General features: G+C 37.9%; 1 pseudogene; it reads left to right on the top strand.

The window, feature by feature from the left end:
• Positions 1-12,092: 12,092 nt before the first annotated feature.
• On the top strand, positions 12,093-20,873 carry LOC133071841 (protein PBDC1-like; annotated as a pseudogene).
• The last annotated feature ends 337 nt before the right edge of the window (positions 20,874-21,210 follow it).

Consider the following 21,210-nt stretch of genomic DNA (forward strand, 5'->3'; position numbering starts at 1 on the left):
TTCAAGGAAAGTACAAGATATACAAGGGAGTACAAGAAATCTCAACCTATTTTATTTGCCATTTAATCTCTAGCATCTGAAAAATTACCAGAGTCACAGCCAAAGCTTATTACAAGTATATTGAACCAAAACAGACTTTTCCTGCTTTGCTGTTATATAACATCAAACAAAAGTCAAAGAAAACTGTCAAGAGGCCAATTCATCTTACTCAGTTTATCTTTCTAGTTGAGCAGAGGTGAAAAGTTTTCAACACTGCTTATATGGATACTGATAAATACATCTTCTACATAAAAACGTCCTTATCTGTTACATGAATCTCATATTTAAATATATGTGGAAAGTGTGGGAAAAGGTAGAACAGAAATAAGTAAGGAGAAGCTAGAAACAGAATAATAAAAATGAGAGGAGGAAATATACATGTAAGATTATAAAGAGAAGAAGAAAACTGGAGTGGACATACCAGAAACTGTGTTTTTTCCTACTTGTCTCCACACACATTAAACTCTTCACTCAGTACCTGGCATTCTTTTCTATTTCTCTGTCAACACTGAAGAGCTAAACTGATTTTCATGCTATGACATTGTTAAAAAAAATATGATTTTTAATGTTTTTTTTATAGTTAGAGATACCATAAACATGTCTTAGTGTTTTTTATGACCAGATAAATGTATTTCTATTCTACCAAAATTTTTGTGGGTCGTATTATCTCTATTGGAACTACTCATGTCTGTTGTGTAGTGTGAAAGGATCCATAGATAACACAGAAACAAATGAATGTATCTCTGTTCTAATAAAAATTTATTTACAAACACAGATACCCAACCTATAAGATATAATTTTCCAACCCCTACCTTGGAGTAAAATATACTATTCAATATACACACATACATTTGTGCAAAGTGCTACATGCATGTTTGAGTTATTTAATGTGTCTTTCGTATGGATCAGGGTATATATTATTCTACGGTTCAGTTTGCATTAAATTATTTATACAATATGAAGCATATTTTAAGTATACTGTAATATTCATCCTTTACTTTTTGTGAGACAGTATCTGATTTATATCTGATCCATTAAGCTTTGCTTTTTATGATCCTTGATTTTGTTTTTTATAATTACTCTTTATAATAATACTGCCTTAATGCAAATAGCAAGCTTGATATACTTGTGCATGTATGTGTATTATTAATATTCTTAATCACTTTCCCCTTCTATAGCTCATGTAACTTTAACTGTGAATGTCATTCTGTAGAAACAGGTCTAGCCATCTAATCCTTCAAATTTATTTTTTTCATCATTAAAAGTTATGCCTTATAGGTAGGCTAATAACAATCTTTTTTCCTATAGAAATATATTAATACCACTGTAGTAGTAATTGACCTCCCCTCTCTAGGAGACAATGCAGACATTTCCAGGGGAGTTACTTTAATAGAAAATGTCTTTAGGCCTCTTTTTCCAAATAGAAGATTTTAAGAGGAAACATGCTCTTAACTGCCTGAAGAAGGGCAATGGCTGACCCATCACTCAGGCCCTGTCAATTTCTCAACTGATAATACGGTCAGAACCCAGCAGATGATCTCTTTACTTTCCTTTTGCCCAACTCAGTATGCAGTTTCCATGACTCAATTACCTTGGCTCTGTCACTGGTGTACAGGCAGGACTAGAAGCCAAGCAAAGGCACCTTAAAGACAGTAAAGATTACTGGATATTTATAGAATGAAAGTCAAAACTGTGTACTGCGGAAAAGAGAGAGGGAGTTCCACTTTCCCATTTACAGGAACAGGCACAAAGCCAAATTAATTTCTTCTAAACTTGAGGTTTGTGTTACATGGTCCTTGAGTCTGAGCTTGCAGAAATGAAGTTGACAGCTAAATTACAGGCAAAAGTCACGGTAAAGCCCCGATCTCATGGCTTTTACTCACCTGTCTAGATATGGAGCTATTTCTGTGTTTGAAATGTTCATTTGATCCTGCCAGCTCTACCCAGGTGAAACTCCAGATGAAGTCTGAGAAATCAATAGAAGAATTGTACTCAGAAAGGATCCAGGAAGGAGGGAAGGAAGGTGGGGCTTAGGGCCCCTGGAAAGACAGCAGGCTTGAATTGGGCCTTTGATAATACATCAATTAGGCCTGACTAACATGACAAGCAACAACATTCTTGTCCTGAATTTGTAGATTCAGCTATGTTTCCTCAAACCACAAAGTGAAGGAACACAGGCAGCCTTTTCTTCAGTTATGGCAAATACCTGGTTGATCAAGTTAAAAGTATATTTATGTATTATATATCTCTATATATTTACAGAGATATATTATATATCTCCACATATTTATAGAGATATATTTATAGGTATATGGGGCTTCCCTGGTGCCTCAGTGGTAAGAAATCCGCCTTCCAATGCGGGAGACACAAGTAAGTGCAATCCCTGAGTCAGGAAAATCCCTGGAGAAGAAAATGGCCAGCCATTCCAATATTCTTGCCCAGGAAATCGCATGGACAAAGGACCCTGGTGGGCCACAGTCCATAGGGTCACAAGAGTCGGACACGACTAAAGCGACTGAGCATGCACAATTTATAGAGAGATAATATATAAATATATTATCTATAAATAGTTATATATATATATATGTATACACACACACACACACACACACACACACACACAAGAATGACATGGCCTAGCAATCTCCAAGTTTAGCAATCATACTTAAGTGTACTACCATTATTTTAGCTTTTAAATTTCCTTTCTGCTTACATCCTTAGCAAGAATACCAGTTTAGTAATGTCAGTTAAATTTGAATTTCAGTTAAATAATGAATAATGCTGTAGAAGTATATACCCTCTGCAATAGCTGGGACATATATTCATTTTTGTCTGAAATTCATATTTAATTGGGCATTTGCATTTTATCTGTCAGCTCTAGTTCTTAGTAAAGCATGGAAGATGGAAAGGGGTGATGTTTCTTATGGAAATATTAATTACTGGATGGATAAATTGGCACTTAAGTGTTCCATGCTATGGTTCATTAAAGATCAAATGAGACCAGTTTGTTTTTTTCTTATATAGACACACATAATTAATTCAGAATAACAGGGGAAGGTCAGTCTGAAATGGTAAGATATTTTAAAGTAAATGATACAATTTAAGGAAAGGAGTCTTCCAGAGTGAAGTTAACCACCAGGAACTCAAAAATATTTATTGAAAGAATTATGTGAGATAAATTGTTCATTATCATATAGTTGGCATGACTGTTAATTAATTACAATTGAGGCTGATAGAGTAAATTTATTCCCTTGAAGAAAATAGATATTTGTCATTTAAGGCTCCTGGAGGGTTAGACAGCAACACAGAAAGGAAGAAATAATAAAGATTATTGGACAAAGATGAAAAGTCTCTCTTATTGGAATAAACCCACAAGATAATAGCACTTTATTGGATGCTTACTATTGTTCATATATTTGGATTGCACATTTTTGCCAAGCACTTTATATAAATCAGCTTATTTTCTCTTTTAATCCCTACAGTATATCTCTATGAGAAAGATACTCCTATCATGTCCATTTTCTAGATAAGGACATCAGGGCTTAAGACTGATTAAGAAAAATTACACAAAGGCAGGTCAGAGTCCTTAGTTCAGATTTTACTAATACCGTAAAATTCCATACTCCTAGCCATGAAGTGATATCAACTCCAACAAGTCAAAGACCAATCTGATGTGTATTTGAATATAGGAAACATGTTAGAATACATTTAGTAACCCAAGGTTGAAAGACTCAGAAATCAGAAGACATACAATCACATAAAATATAAATAAAGAAAACAAACTAATAACTTGTCCATCTGTTTTTGGACCTAATTGGCTATGACTCTGACCATACAGTGGCTAGAATCTTGTGCTTGGGCTGGGAAGGATGCTATCTGTGGAGGGCTTATAAAAGCCCTGAAGTGAATCAGCTATAACCTGATCTGGACAGGTGTACTTTACTAATACATACAAGTGATTCATTAGGCCGCCATATGTTGGGGATATTCATTGAGACACAGAGCTGAATGTGCTAGGAATGGAACTGTTGTCATTAATTACCGCTATAGAAATTGGCTTCCACTTTGGGTGGCTACGAAGGATAGGGCATTGATAGAGCCCATGTTAGGAAAACATCCTTTTGTAAAAATGGAATACTTCATTAAAGTTGCTAATGGCTTAATCAGCTGTACGGCATAAGGGGAAAATAAAATTTTGAGTATCCAAAAGGATCAAGACAGGAAAGAAAGAACGAACTAAATGTCATAGCGTACCTTTTACAAAGTGCTTAATTGCTTTGAAGTTAAACATGTTCACGCCTTGCATGAGTTTTAGCTCTCAAGATTTAGGAAGTCACAGAACAGCACAGTTCCCTTCCACTCCTGGGTTCAAAACTATTGAGAGAAAGGTACAGAGATCAGAGAGATGGATATTAAAATACAGGCTTTACTATAATAAATTTCTGATTGGAAAGCATGACTTGTCATATATTTATGGCCACACCAGGCCGCCTCTACCTCAAATGTCCTCAGTCAGTAACAATGCAGCTCTGGGCAATCACAGGCCTGATTTTGCAGGTTTGTAACATAGGGGAGTAGGGAATTAACACTTCCTGCAGATAAGCTGCATCCAAAAGTGAAAGAGAGGAGAAGGTATACAGTGGAATGTTCTAAGCAGTTTTTCCAAACTTCATCAACACACCACTCATCTTCCCTGGGGACAGTGAGTGAGGGGCTGGGAAGAGGCCAAGAGTGACCCTGGAGAAGAAACCAAAAGGAGATTCTTCCAAAATATGGACTTTTCTCCATCCCATTCAAGTTGAAGCATCACTTGCTGAATTCACTTAACAACTTCTAAGAGACTCAAAGAAACTGGATACTCTGGAATCAAGATTTTACACTATTTGAATTTTACAGTAAAATTAACTATAACAGGAACACTTATTTAATACTTATGATATGCCAGGATCTGTTCCAAACTCTTTACATATGTATATTCATTTAATCCTTCAAATTCTTCTAAAAAGAAAGATTCATTGCGATCCACAATTTACAGTTGGGAAGACTGGGACATGTGGATGCTAAAAATAGTCCTCCAGAGAGTTCCCTGGTGGTCCAGTGGTTAAGACTTGACTTTCCAATGAAGGGAGTGGGCATGGTTTCAATCCCTGGTCAGCAACTAAGATCCCACATAATGCATGGTGTAGCAAAAAATAAACACACAAATAAAACAAAACATTTATTTAAAAAATAGCCCTCCACATTTTTGCTGGTGATCTTTTTATTTAAGTCCCTTCCACACGTGGTAGAGACACAGGAAATTTTAACACACTTTTCTGTATATTTTCTTTAGGCAGTAAGGCTTTGATTGCTGGCTCAAATGCCACATTCTACATAGAATTGCATAAGCCTTGTGTTTTTATTAAACCAAGCAACTTCTTTCCCTGGTCCTTGTGTATACCTTCCCCTAGATGCTTCAATTGCTAAAACTTCCTCAACAGATAGGCTATATGTCTGCCTTTCTTCTGATCTTTTCTCCATTTGCCCATCTAACTTTTCTAGATTTCTTCTTCACCTCAGGCATCTGCTCAGGTCATTTGCAAACTTCTCAGGTGAATCGTGACTCCCTGACAACCCATAAGACAATATGAAGCCGGCCCTTCTCTGCCTACAAGGCACAACACCAGTTCCACTGTGTTTAAAATTAAAGCCCATTTATTTGAAAGGTACCCCACCTGTCCTTCCACTGGGTCTACCTGAGTCTTTAAATATACACCTTTTAAAAATCTAAGTGTACTTGCTTACTGAATTTTTTTCTCTGTGTCACCTTGATTTGTTCAAGTCTCTGTTATTTGAACTTTGTTTGCTATCTGCTGCCCTTATTCTGTTACGAAGTTCCTGATAGCAACTTTGGTCTTTAGCTTTTCCTTCTTAGTTTGGCTCATGCCTATCTGCAGACTGGACACTTGGTCTCTCTCTCTAGACTAGTGTCTTTAAAACTGCAGTCTTCAAACTACTAATAGGCATGACCAGCGTTTTCAAATACAGAATATAATTAAATGAAATAATGTATATCAGATTACAACTCTCAAGATAACTACAGTATTTGGGGTGACTTTATTCCAGGTGTGTGAGTGTGTGTGTGTGCGTGCCTGTGTTGTGTATTAGAAACCATGAGGTCAGTGCTGGGTGAAAAAAGGATGCTGGCCCAATGAGGCTATATTCAGGGAGAGAAGTACAGCTATATGATGAGAGAACAGAAGGAGACTCGGGGAAATATTCTTTTTTCCCATTTCTTTAGAAGGAAATGGGTATCACTGATGATACATGTTCCAAACTAGAGTGAGGGCATGGGGCAAAGCTATTGAGATATAAAGGTATCAAATCACAGAAGAAGGCAAGTAAGTCCCAGTGACCTTTAACTTCATGTAAAATGACTTAGGTTATATGTTAGAAGCCTTGAATATAATTAGTTGGGCATCTTGAAAAATTCTGGGACAACTAACTTCTAAACTGTTAGTAATTTAAGAAGGCTGCATTTTTAAGAGCCTTGTTGAATGACAGTGAATGTTTATTTGAAATTCAGCTCAGTTCAGTTCAGTTCAGTTGTTCAGTCGTGTCTGACTCTTTGCAACTCCATGGACTGCAGCATACCAGGCCTCCCTGTCCATCACCAACTCCAGGAGTTTCCTGAAACTCATGTCCATTGAGTCGGTGATGCCATCCAAACATCTCATCCTCTGTCGTCCCCTTCTCCTCCTGCCCTCAATCCCTCCCAGCATCAGGGTCTTTTCCAATGAGTCAGCTCTTTGCATCAGGTGGCCAAAGTAGAGTTTCAGCTTCAACATCAGTCCTTCCAATGAACACCCAGGACCGATCTCCTTTAGGATGGACTGGTTGGATCTCCATGCAGTCCAAGGGACTCTCAAGAGTCTTCTCCAACACCACAATTCAAAAGGATCAATTCTTCGGCGCTCAGCTTTCTTCACAGTCCAACTCTCACATCCATACATGACCACTGGAAAAACCATAGTCTTGACTAGACAGACCTCTGTTGGCAAAGTAATGTCTCTGCTTTTTAATATGCTGTCTAGGTTGGTCATAACTTTTCTTCCAAGGAGTAATTAGAAATTAGTACAGAGTAATTTAGGGTAGCTCTGTTATTGCTTATCAGCCCTAGGAACCATATAAAAAGAACTAAGAAAGTGCTAACTCAAAATTGGCCACAAGAGGATGTGGCAAGAAAGGCTAGGGGTGTGGGTGAGGCACTCCAGCAGGCTGGAGGACAAGTACCACCATGGAAAGCCTGCTGAATGCTGGGGGGAAGGGCGCTGAATCTGCGCACCAGGAACAGGCTGTGTGTCTGTCCGTAATGAGAAGGAAAAGGATCCTAGGTAGACAATCTGCATCACTTCTTGAGACTGACATACTTATTATACATTAATAACCAGATGCCTGAGCCAAAACAGTTAGGTAGAGGTTTGGATATTCTTGTTTAAATTTGTGACCTCTGGTTTTCCCTAAATAAACTGAATAACAACATAGGTGATGGAGGAAGATGGGGGCTTGGAAATGGGATGCAATTCTGAAACAAACTCCTCTTTCTTCATTCTCCAGCACTTCTTGAATCTTCTTTCTACTCTCTTTATAATAGACTTAAAAGATTAGTAAGTCTTTTGAATGTATTGAAAGTAGAATTGATTAAATCTTGAAAATCATCTTGAAATTTGAAAAAATCACTTATTCCTTATTGTTGTTTAGTGTTCCATTATCTATTGCTATGTAAAAATACCAATACGTAGTGACTTAGAATGATCAATTTTGTTTCCAAATGTGCAGTTTAGGCAGGGCTCAGTGACGGCATCTTGACTCTGGCCTACTCAGCCTCAGCTGTGTGGCTCCAAGCCTGGGTCTGGAATCACCTAAATATATGTTCAGCCCCATGTCTATCAGCCAGTGCTGGCTGTTGACTGGGACCTCATCTGGGATTGCCAACCAGAGCACCTACACATGGCCTTCTCCATGTGGCCTGCACTTCTGACAATATGGATTTTCATCCAAAAGAGAGAGAGATGGAAAAGAGCCAGATAGAAGATGTGTCACTTTTTGTGACTGAGCCTTAGAAGCATCACTTCCCTTGCATTTTATTAATTGGGGCAGTCATGAAGGGCAGTCATCTGACCCATTTTCAGTCATTTTCAATAATGAAAATGGGTCAGATGACCTCCAAAGTGCCTAAGCATTTTTTTGTTCACTGTCAGAAGTACAGGATGACTCCCTACATCTCATGGTTTTGTACTTTTATTCACATGATTTCTTCCCCACTTCCAGCTCAACCATCAAGCCCAATCATCCACCCAGGTTCAAGAGATAAGATAAATAGACATGATATGTCATTTGTACCACATTCTTTTCACCTAGGCACTCACAAAGGTCTGCCAGGTTTCAAAGGGAAGGGAAGTAGACTCTTCTTCTTGATGGGAGAACAGTAAAGGGCAAAATGCTGGCCCTGGGAATATTGCTTTGGCCATTTTTGGAAAATATAGTTCACCACATTTAGCAAGCTTCAAAAAAAAGATATGAAAAGGTCCAACTTCATTTAGGTACAGAGAAAAGAAAGTCAAAACAACTTTCTCAAGTGGAAGCAGAGAGGTAGGTATCGTGACCTTTCTTCTGCCAACCACAGATTTCCTGAGGGTTTACGTCAATGGGAATTTTATCCTAGCAGTCAAAGGTATGATTTGACCCTAGAATTTTTATGGGTGAATCTTAGAGCGGAATCTGAGGAGTTAAGTAAAATGCTCTTCTGCTCAAAGCTTATTTTAGAAATAAGCAATGGATGAATCACTAGATAGCTTATGGTTATGTTTTTATTGACATGTGACTCACCATGTGCTCCTATCTTTCAGGCGAAAATAATGTCTTTCCATGTAGGTGATTTGCTTTATTAGACCTCATGCGGGTAAAGAGCTCTTTGCTTTATGTTTTACTCTGACACAGTAATGGTCCTTGTCCTGCTCTTGAGAAGTGACTAAGAACCTCACTTGGGAAGATGCATTAACTTTTCAAGCTATATAAATTCCATTCATGAAATTATGTCTTCCAGGCATTATTATCTAAAAGAGTTAATGCTCTTTCTCAGCATATGGAATTTACTGCTGAGACCCAGGCCCTCCTGTATACACAGGGTATCACAAAAGGAATCCATTCTGCGAAGTTGTGCTCAAGATCAAGAAAATGGAGGTCAGATGAGTGCTTATGTATTTTTTGTCCACTGTCAGAAGTACAGGATAACTCCCTACATCTCATGGTTTTGTACTTTGATTCACATCATTTCCTCCCTGTTGAGAGAAACCTAGTTCCTGCTCAATAATAATCACGTCCACTGGAAGCCTTTCCATATGTCACCAAGTGTATAATTACTGTAAGTCTACCAGAATTATCTCAACATCAAATTTAATTCATTTATATTCAATATTTATCATCTTTTTAGCATAACACAATATGCTAAACTATTCTTTATTTTCCTTTCCCATTGGAGACAGCGATAATCTTTGCTCCTCTGCTACCCAAAATAATCCCTGCCAGATAGAACTGAATTCATGTTAGAATCCCCAAGCACCTTTTTGAAAATACCAACCCCTGAAATTCACCCTAAACCAGTTAAATTTGAATCTCTGGGAAGAAAATCCAAGCATCAGGTCATCAGGATTCTTTTAAAACTTTCCTGGGTAATCCAACGGTCAGCCAAAGTGGAGGATCACAAACATAGTGGATATTAATGTGTTTTCCTGAATGGGGTTTGTCTATTGAGTACCAGGTTCCCATTATAGATCCTTGAAGTATCTTCATTCTACAAAATGTAAGATTCCTAGTTAATGTAGTAAGTATTTTCCCTTTTCCCCAGCTAGAATAAAGTAGGAACTGCATATACAAATATATTTCAAGTTATTCAACACAAAGAGTTGGATGAAAATTATTTCTTTCCTAGAGTATAAAAGTTTAGGTATCATCTTAACCTGATACAGAAAAAGAAATTAAAGATTCTCCAGATGTTATCATGGAGATAACATGGAGATATCTCCAGATGTTATATAATTATATATATAATTATATAATAGAATAACCTAGACTATGGTATTCAAATGTGTTCAGGGGAAATGTTTAAGCTAAATTCCATGATTTGTATACAATTGACCCTTGAACAATGCAGGGTTGAACTGTGAGGGTCCACTTACAGGAGGATATTTTTCAATAGTAAATATTATAGTATTACAGGGTCCCTCAATTCAATTTGTGGATGTGGAGTGAACCACAAAGGACAGTTATAAGTTATACATGGATTAATGCCCCCATGTTGTTCAACGGTAAATTTTTATTTTTACATAATTCAAATATGCCATATACCATAATTTAACATATTGGTGATTACCAAAATATTAAGATATTTTGGTCATTAAAATTACTTTTGCAGAACTTCTAACATACATATACATGTACACATGCATACACACAAATGTGGAAAGCAGACTTGCCTCGGTCTGCTCACATAAAACTGCATGAGTTCATTATTAAAGCATATGAGTGCTACTCTCAACCATATGCTGGCAAGATTTAGGAGCTCTAGCTTACAGGTTGTATTTCTCATAGCAAAAAAAAAGAAACCAGTTGTCAGTTGTGAAATAACAATTCATAATATATCACATTATAATAGTTTAATGTCATAGATCACTTAATGCATTTATATTTTAGGCACTCCTTTTCAGACTTTCACATTATATGGAATGCAAACATTATTAAATATTGTTAGTGATACAAGTTTGACCTTAACATACCAAATACTGCTGTTTCATGCTTCTGGATCAGTTCAGTTGAGAAGTACCTGATATTTTAAAGTAATGGTTTTAAACAATGATCATTTACCCTTTTGTAACTTCTTACTTTTATGAAATCAGTGTATACAACTAAAAATGTATTAAATAAATTGTATGCAGATGCTAAAGAACAGCAATTCTCACCAGACTGAAGTTTACAGTGTGCAGTTGGTATTTCAATAAGGCTCTCTAGTGTGTGTGTGTAACTGTGTTCTCCCAGAAAGCCAAACATCCTTCTCAGTAAAGTAGAATTTTTTTCAGATACATCTCAGGGAGGATGGGAAATGTCAGCAACATGTACATTAATGCTGAAAATCATGTTTGAAACTAGAGCCAACAGAGGTCTTTCAAACCTATCAGACTGAGAGTATAGTGTCACTTGCACTTGCACTTGTCACTGTCACTTGCACATTGTGAAATCACTACACCTCAAAACCTCAGATTTGTGTGCAAGAGGGACAGTGGAAGACTTCTCTGCTTGTCCATATTCTCCTTGCCATATTTTCTAAGGATGTCAACTCTTAGGGATCCTAGTTCATTTGGTTAGTGAATCCTTAAAAGAGTAGGCTAATAATTAGGAAAAATAATACTAACATGTTAATGGTCTGCAGCCACATCAACCCAAAATTCTCCTGTTGTTTCAAGAGGCAGGAGGGGAAAGGAGGACAGGAGCTGAATTTAGTATTTCTTTAAAAAAAAAAAAAATGTACTCTTATTTATTCAGCTGTGCCAGGTCTTGGTTGCAGCACACGGATCTTTCAGTTGAGGCATGTGAGATCTAGTTCCCTGACCAGAGATAGAACCGGGGTCCCCTGCATTGGGAGCATGGAGTCTTAACCACTGCACCACCAGGAAAGTCTCCCAATTCACTTTCTTGTTACTGCTTAGAAATAAGGTTTGGCACCAAAATGTCTCAAGTCTGGCTTCACTCTGAGGGCTATTGGGTTTAAGTGCTTTTTTACTGAGGACCTGGGCAGTTTTCTAGTTTAGCATAGAGGACTACTCTGTAAAACTCCTGGAAGCATCACAGGCAATTTTAGGAAGCTATACTTAACCAGAAGCTGCCTCCGCATGTCGCAGGTAGAATGAAAGGAATTCTGCAGAAAGACCCTTGGGGGATTTGGTGGAAGGCTTCTGTCTCCTTTCCAAAAGAAAAAAAAAAAAAAAACCACATGCTGGGATAACAGATCTTTTCAGATGATGAGGCAAAGAGCAGCAGGATTTGGTTTTGGTTCCCAGGGATTAGGCAGTAGAACTGCCGTTTCTGCTCTTTGTTGGAGCAGCAGAACTCAGAACTGCCCTCTGAACTCGGCTACCTGGGGTGTCCCTGCAGGGTCACGTGGCTGTGTCGAAGGACTAGGAGCTGAGCATGACATTCAACCTCTCAACTGCCTATACTCCTCCTGTGAAAACAGAGCATTCGCCATAGCTATGTTGCGAGGGTTTAATGAATTAATAGTCATAAATTACATAGAACAGAACCTAGCACAAGTAAGTTCTCAATTACATAACAATTTTTGAGAATATTAGTTCAAAATAGTTCCAAAATAATTTTATCTAGTCAGTGATGCCCACCAGCCTCTATGCTTACTTAGCCTTGTCTTTGATATTTCACCAGTGACTTCTGTAAAGTGTATTTTACATTTTTAGACCTGAAAGACAAACTATAAATAAGTTGTGCAGACCACAAATCTGTAATTAAGTTTGTTCCTCTTCTTAGAGAAAATCAGTCAATTGTGGTTAAAATCATGACAAAAATATTTCTTCCTTAGAATAAGTTTCTCTCCTTCAGCTTTTTTTTCTGGGAAAACCCAGACCTGAATGAGCTGTTGAATTCTCTGAAGTACTGATCTGAAAGTCTCAGCTTTTAATTCTCCAGTACATATCCCTTCATGACTGTCACCAGGGCCTATCTCTGTAGGATGTGCAGCAAGCATCTCTCATTTTGGGGATCTGTGTCTTTGGTTTCCTAGCAACAAAGAAGACACCCCACACTAATGCCCTATCCATTTGTAACATTGCAACAATAAAGCCAACAGCTATAAAGTTGCCCACTGATGTAAACTGAAAAATATTTGCCAAAATTGGCAACAAGATAAGCTACTCTAGGCAATCCTTTTGAAAAAGTTGAAAATACATCTATAAAACATGATTATCTATCTGTTGCTTTAAAGAACATAGTGTATTTATTTTTCCATTATTTAGAAGGATCCTCAAAAACAAAATGAAGTCAATATTTGGGATTTCATTGGATATTTTACTTAATAAAATGAAACACGATTGCTTTCCATGTATTGTGTTACATGCTAAATATAGTGTAGGGAACAACACAGACATAAATCCTAATTTATAGAACTTAATCTAAGCACTCTGTTTCAGATTTAAGGTACTTTAGAATTACTCAGGAAGCTTGTTTAAAATATTGTTCTAAGGACTTGGATTCTGATTCGGATCATCTGGGAGAAGCCCAAGCTGCATTTTTCAACGGTGCCCCACACAACAGTGATGCAGATCACCCACCAACCATGTACTGAAAACTGGAGCAGAGGATGATCCAGACAAATCTTGTTAAGAAAATAAGGGTTTGTGATTAACATGTTTATAGTAGTGATTTATGATGAAGGACACAGAAGATAAGTGTCAGCCTACCATATCATCTTGCAAGCTCAGACACAGTGTATCTGTAAATGGGAAAAAAGAGTCACTTTACAGGGAAATTTTGCATAAGATGCAAGCTTTGTCGGTATTCACTCCTGATGCCCCATCTTCCAGCTGTGACCAAGCCTCTCAGGACTCTCAGTATGTGTTCAGCCTCTCTTCCAAGCCCCTCTGATACTCGTCCAGCTGTTCAGAGAACAAGCCAACTGAATCAACACAAGCTATATTTACCACAAGTGAAAGACTATCAATACTTGAGATAGCAGAGGGGAATTCTGACATCTGGTAGCACCAGATGATTAAGAAAGGCATTTGGCAAATCCAGATAGGTGAAACTTAGGAAAGACAGCTGCTTTGTGGGTTCAGGATTAAAGCAAGCTGGTGAGAGGAAGTAATAGCAGACTTGCCTGCCAATTTGCAAAACTTCTCTTTAATTCCCCAAGGTGTCATTCTTACAGATAACTAAATGAAGCAATTTTATTGCTGTATATTATTTTGTCTAAATCGTATGTAAAATCCAGCAATCATTCATAGATTATCTTTCTGCACCTGAAGATTAAAAGGAGCATTTCTTAGCAATACTGAGAAACTGAACGGCTTTCATTGGTCAGATTTTTTGGTGGGAACTCTAGTCTACTCATTCTGTTGGGACAGGTGCTATAAACAAATTGTGTACCCAAAGGAGGCATGATTTTTAGCAAGGCAAGGAAAGCAGCCTTCTCAATTTCTTAATAAGACAGCCTGCTCAATGATCCTGAAACACCCTTCTAGGAAATACAGAAATTCCCATATAATTCTCCACTTTAGGTTAATATTGATATCTCTGTTTGGAATGCTGACTGTATTTTCTACAGTGGAAGCACAGAACAGGGAAAAGGCCTGGAGTTAAGCCAGACATCCTGGAATGTGAAGTCAAGTGGGCCTTAGAAAGCATCACTATGAACAAAGCTAGTGGAGGTGATGGAATTCCAGTTGAGCTATTTCAAATCCTAAAAGATGATGCTGTGAAAGTGCTGCACTCAATATGCCAGCAAATTTGGAAAACTCAGCAGTGGCCACAGGACTGGAAAAGGTCAGTTTTCATTCCAATCCCAAAGAGAGGCAATGCCAAAGAATGCTCAAACTACCACACAATTGCACTCATTTCGCACGCTAGTAAAGTAATGCTCAAAATTCTCCAACCCAGGCTTCAGCAATACGTGAACCGAGAACTTCCAGACGTTCAAGCTGGTTTTAGAAAAGGCAGAGGAACCAGAGATCAAATTGCCAATATCTGCTGGATCATGGAAAAAGCAAGAGAGTTCCAGAAAAACATCTATGTCTGCTTTATTGACTATGCCAAAGCCTTCGACTGTGTGGATCACAATAAACAGTGGAAAATTCTGAAAGACATGGCAATACCAGACCACCTGACCTGCCTCTTGAGAAACCTGTATGCAGGTCAGGAAGCAACAGTTAGAACTGGACATGGACCAAGAAACTGGTTCCAAATAGGAAAAGGAGCACGTCAAGGCTGGATATTGTCACCCTGCTTATTTAACTTACATGCAGAGTACATCATGAGAAACACTGGGATGGAAGAAGTACAAACTGGAATTAAGATTGCCAGGAGAAATATCAGTAACCTCAGATATGCAGATGACACCACCCTTATGGCAGAAAGTGAAGAGGAATTAAAAAGCCTCTTGATGAAAGTGAAAGAGCAGAGTGAAAAAATTGTCTTAAAGCTCAACATTCAGAAAACTAAGATCATGGCATCTGGTCCCATCACCTCATGGGAAATAGATGGGGAGACAGTGGAAACAGTGTCAGACTTTATTTTTGGGGGCTCCAAAATCACTGCAGGTGGTGATTGCAGCCATGAAATTAAAAGATGCTTACTCCTTGGAAGGAAAGTTATGACAAACCTAGATAGCATATTAAAAAGCAGAGACATTACTTTGCCAACAAAGGTCTGTCTAGTCAAGGCTATGGTTTTTCCAGTAGTCATGTATGGATGTGAGAGTTGGACTGTGAAGAAAGCTGAGCACGGAAGAATTGATGCATTTGAACTGTGGTGTTGAAGAAGACTCTTGAGAGTCCCTTGGACTGCATGGAGATCCAACCAGTCCTTCCTAAAGGAGATCAGTCCTGGGTGTTCATTGGAAGGACTGATGCTGAAGCTGAAACTCCAGTACTTTGGCCACCTCATACAAAGAGCTGACTCATTGGAAAAGACCCTGATGCTGGGAGGGATTGGGGGCAGGAGGAGAAGGGGACGACAGAGGATGAGATGGTTGGATGGCATCACCGACTTGATGGACGTGAGTTTGAGTAAACTCCGGGAGTTTGTGATGGACAGGGAAGCCTGGCGTGCTGCGACTCATGGGGTCGCAAAGAGTCAGACACGACTGAGGGACTGAACTGAACTGAAGGAGCAAGGGGGAGAAAACACGTGGCAAGGCAGAACATTTGCATAACAATAGTTATTAAGCAATTTTCAGAGACCCAGCTGATCTGGACAGGAGAATCAGGAAGAAGAAATTCAATTAAAAGACACTACTGCCATACACCTGAAACAACACAATATTGTAAATAAACTATACCCCTATATAAGATAAAAATTAAATTAAAAAATAAAGTGTAAATAAAAAGTAAAAGACACTGATTTGTAGAGAGACCAGGCCTTCTCCAGCTTTACGGTGCATATGACTCACCTGTGGATCTTGTTGAACTGCTGGTGCTGATTCAGTAGATCTGAGGCAGGGCGAGATGCTACATTTCCAACCATCTTTCAGGTGATGCTGAAGCTGCTGAGGATTGAGGCGACAGGGGACCACACTGGCTAATGGGGAAAGGATGGAAAAGGAGTTCAGTGTTTGCAACATGACCTTGGATGCAGTATTTTTAGATTTTACTACTCTTCATTTCTGCACTTATTCATTTCTTTAGCAAGTGTTTCACTAAAATGCCCATAATGTGCTTCATATGGTGCTGGGGTTATCAAAGGGAACAAAACAGGGACTTTCCTGGCACTCCAGTGCTTAAGGCTCCAAGCTTCCAATGCAGCGAGCACATGTTTGATCCCCGGTCAGGGAACTAACATCCCACACACTGTGCCCTATGGCCAAAAATTTAAAAAAAAAAAAAAAATGGGGGAGCAAAACAGTGAATTCCTAACATCCTGCCCTGCTTTTCCTGCCTTCTCCAAAATTGGTAGATTGTGCTAGATGACTTAGGACAAGGATGGAAGTATGACTGAAATGCAACAGTCTCCCTGAAATCTTCTGATCTGCTCAGGCATCTTACCTTTTGTCTCTGTGCTAATTACCAAGAAGTCACTTCAGTGAGTTGCACTAAAACACATCAATTTTAAAAAGAGCAGATTAGAGCCATTAAATAATTATGAAATGATTTAGTATAGCTTCAAGTTCTTTAAGGATATTTCATACCCTTAAAGAGAGCTTCAACCTGAATTTTCCCATTACCCAAATCATTTCCTGGCAGACTGTTAGTTATTAGAGAAGAATATTAAATCTTTTTAATGCCACCAATGTGACAATAATGTGGAATTAATACATTATAAAACATTCTAATGTGTCAATGATAGATAATTTTAAAATACTTGCTATGTAAAAGAGCTTATTTATTTTAAAGTTTGTCTCATCAGTGATAGTTCTTAACAAATTTAAAGAGTTCAAACCCTCTTTCTTAGGTCTCCTTCACTTCCTTTCACAGCTCCTTTCCATTGTTAACTCTGTAAAACTCTTTTTCAAGGTTATCTCTATAGAACAAATGGAGAAGTCTGGAAAGGAATCTATATTCAATCTCCTTGCATGTTATCTAAGTTCTCTACCATCCCAGTTCTCAGTAATTAGTAGCAGGAATGACTGTGCTAAATGCCAAAGTGTGCCGGGCATCATGCTAGATCTTGCATAAAGCATTTGCCCATTACCACCTGCAACAGTTCTGTCATGTAGGTCTTATTCCATTTTCACAGCAGACCAGGGCTCAGAGAGGTGGGGTTTATATGAGCTAATAAACAAAAGTGACAGATCCAAGCCAGGAGGACAAAATCCCTAAGTCTGTCCCTTCTACCCCATACCACCATACCAACACCTCATGAAGCCTTCTATTAGTTCTAAAGTACATGAGTGTGGGACATTATGAGTGTGCCATAAGGAAAGAAACTGAAGTCTCTTTTTGTCATGTATAGAAATAGACATTGTGATATGGATGATTCATCTGTTAATTTTAGTATTCAAATTCTTTATATGTGATGGGGTTTAAATACGGCAAATATATTTATTGAATATCCTAAGCTGAAGGATTTTGAGAAAATAGCAGAAGCAGGAGGGTTACCCAGACTCTCCTGCAATCCACCTACCCCTTCTCCTCTGAAACATGAAAGTCATAAACCTTCATGTGAGTGATGCCCTCCCTACACTCAGAGGAAAGGAACATCCTTTTCTTCAAAGATAAATGAACACCAAGAAGAGCCCACATAAACAAGCCTAATTTTACTTCATTTACTTCACATTCCCTAATCTCTCATATTCCTTCATGATCTCCCATGTTTCATCAAACCTAGCACAAAAATATACAGTTCTGCTTCTTTAGGTCTTCATTTCCCTCTGAAGGATCATATCTCACATGAAACTTGTATTAAATAAATGTATATGTGTTTCTCCTGTTTATCTGTCTTTGCCAATTTAATTTTCAGACCCAGCCAAAAACCCAAAGAGAGTCAATGAAATCCTTTTCCTCTCCTACATATGTTTACTTATTCTTTCGTTGTTTAGTCTATCAGATTCTCTCAAATGATGTTTGGTCTGCTTGTTAGGCTCATTTGATCTAAAAATACAAAACGTCTTCAATTCAGAATTTTTTCTTTTCCTTTTCCTTTTTTTTTTTTTTTTGCTTTGTTTTTGTCTTTTGAGCTATTGCTTCTCCTCCATCTCCTTTTTCTCCTTTTAAATGTGTTACTATTTGCATACTAAATAACTGGATCTAGCTATCTTGTGTGTGTGTGTTAGTTGCTCAGTCATGTCCAACTCTTTGCGACCCTCTTATCTTTTAAATCATGATTCCCATTTTTTGGTATTTTTGCTCCAGATTATGAGGTTGAACATCAAATTGATCTTCCAGATTATTAATTCAACTCAGCAAGGTCCACTCTCTTTTTATTTTCTCTGTTGTTTTTTAATCACGTGTTCATTCAATAGCTATTGAGCATCTATAGTGGTACTAGCTCTAGTCTAGGCAATTGGGGAATATGAATGAATGAAATGAATCAGATAACTCTTATCTTCTAAAATTACTTTAAGGCAATTTATCAGAAAGGCTCACAGAAATTCTTCCTATGGCACCCTGACTCTCTGCTCTCCTCCCCACAAACATCCTGTAACTCCAGACACTCCTGGGACTCAGAAGTTTAAATTTCATGTTGAATCCTCTATAATTTGTGATTACTTCTGGCCCAATTTACTCATGATTCTTCACACTGAGGAGCCGTTTTCTACCCTGGAGTTTACCATTGCTAGAAGATTACTTTTATAGAATCAAGTTATTTTAAATTATTTGTTCTTGACTTCTGGGCATAGTTGATGAGTAGGTTACAAATAGCCAGTTTAAAGAACATATAGAATTGAATATCCCATAGTATTATAATTTTTGAGATTTTTTTCATGGGGGTTACTCACTAACCCATATAAGTAACTCAAGGCAGTTTGTTTTATTCATCTCTAAATTTCTAGAACCAAATAATATGCCTGGCCCAAAAGTTAAATAACTTTTTGGAATAAACAGTACAAAGGGCTGGTTTCAATGTGTGTTTTTTATTTCTTTACCTATCGATAAATTCACGGAAAATTGAAATGACAGACTAAACACATGAATGCAAAAAATGTGCTGAGATTCCACTTAAGAGGAATAAGGAGTAAACCATCACAGATTTTCCTTCAGCATTTTTATTAAGTGAAAAGTTAAAATAACTTCTTCCTATATGTTTCCCTATTATTAAAATTAGCATTTGTAGGATATTTATTTGCTGTTCTTTGATTTTTCAGCAAGAAACAAATTGATGTCTTTTTCAATATCTTAACTTTAGTCTCTTGTAACAAGTTTCTTAGACCAGAAGGTGCAACTTTTCAACATGGATTATCAGACCATTCTTTTGTTGCTTTTTATACATTCACATCTCTTACATCCACAATAATAGCAAAACATTTTTAAAGTCAGTTTTTGTTCATATTTGGTTTTTTTTTTTTTTTTTTTTTTGGAGGGAGGAAGTAGGAGTTACTAATTTGTACCTTGATTTTTGCTTTGTGGGCACTTAACAGAAGATAAAAATGATTTTTCCCTCCCCTAATAACAAGATCCAGTTCTCTTTGTTTGAAGAAGCATCTCAAAGAAAGTTTCCATGAGGGCTATACAGGCAATATAACTGAATGATATGTGCAGACAAGGTGTCTGTGAATGGTGAAGTGCTGGTTCTTTCTAAACAGGATGGCTGATGTTCAGCCCCAACTCTGTAGGAATACAGCCCAGTCTCCACATTCTACATCTTCCAGTTTTCCATGAGAAGCCAGGAATATCTTTGTTTTTGCTTTTTGTTAATTTCAGCTTTATTGAGGTATAATTGACATATAAAATAATAAAATATTTAAAGTGTACATCATGGTACATGTGCATACACAGTGAAAGGATTCCCTCAACTAGTTAATTAACACATCCATCGCATTTTCAGAGAAGTGGGACCACGCTTTGTGGGCTGCAACACGGAGTCGACCGGTGGAACTGAGGAGTTGGTTTCCGGGAAACTTGTGTCAGTGGCACATGGTCTTTCTCTCCCAGCCAAGTCTCATGGCAACGATCCTGATATCGAGATGGCTTGGGCCCTGAGAGCAACGCAGCATGCTGAAATCTACTACAAACTGATTTCATCAGTTGACCCACAGTTCCTGAAACTCACCAAAGTGGATGACCAAATCTATTCTGAGTTTTGGGAAAATTTTAAGAATCTCAGGATAGACATACTGGATCCAGAAGAGTTCAAATCAGAATCAGCTAAAGAGAAGTGGAGGCCATTCTGCTTGAAGTTCGATGGGATTGTGGGAGACTTCAACTATGGTACTTTGCTGCGACTGAACTGTTCACAGGGCTACACTGAAGAAAACACCATCTTTGCACCCAGGAAACAATTTTTTTGCCATTGAAATTGCTCGGAATCGAGAAGGTTATAACAAAGCAGTTTATATTGGTATTAAGGACAAAGAAGAGAAAGAAGCCAGCAATGGAGAAGACAAAGGAGCCAACAGCAGAGAAGAAGAAAAAGGAGCCAACAGAGAAGGAGAAAAAGAGAAAGGAGCCTACAAAGAAATCAACAAAAGTAGTGAAACAACTATGTGAGGTAGTCAGGGAACAGCACTCTAGAAGGTATGATTCAAGTGAGTCTGCAAGTACCATGTTGCTACTTGCACAGGTCCCCATGGTCAAATGTATATAATATCTCCTTTTTCAGTGGAAGGATATGCAGAAGGACATCTTTCTGGCCTAATTATCAGAAACTGCAGTGGTTGTTCTCTTGTGCGAACTGACTTGAAGACTATTAGTGGGGTCTTAGTTGATGGTTTGTTGGTTCTCACCACCAGTCAAGTAAGAAATTTTGTAAATAAATTTC

The sequence above is a fragment of the Dama dama genome, chromosome 17, assembly GCF_033118175.1.
Source record: "Dama dama isolate Ldn47 chromosome 17, ASM3311817v1, whole genome shotgun sequence".
NCBI classification, from domain to species: domain Eukaryota; kingdom Metazoa; phylum Chordata; class Mammalia; order Artiodactyla; family Cervidae; genus Dama; species Dama dama.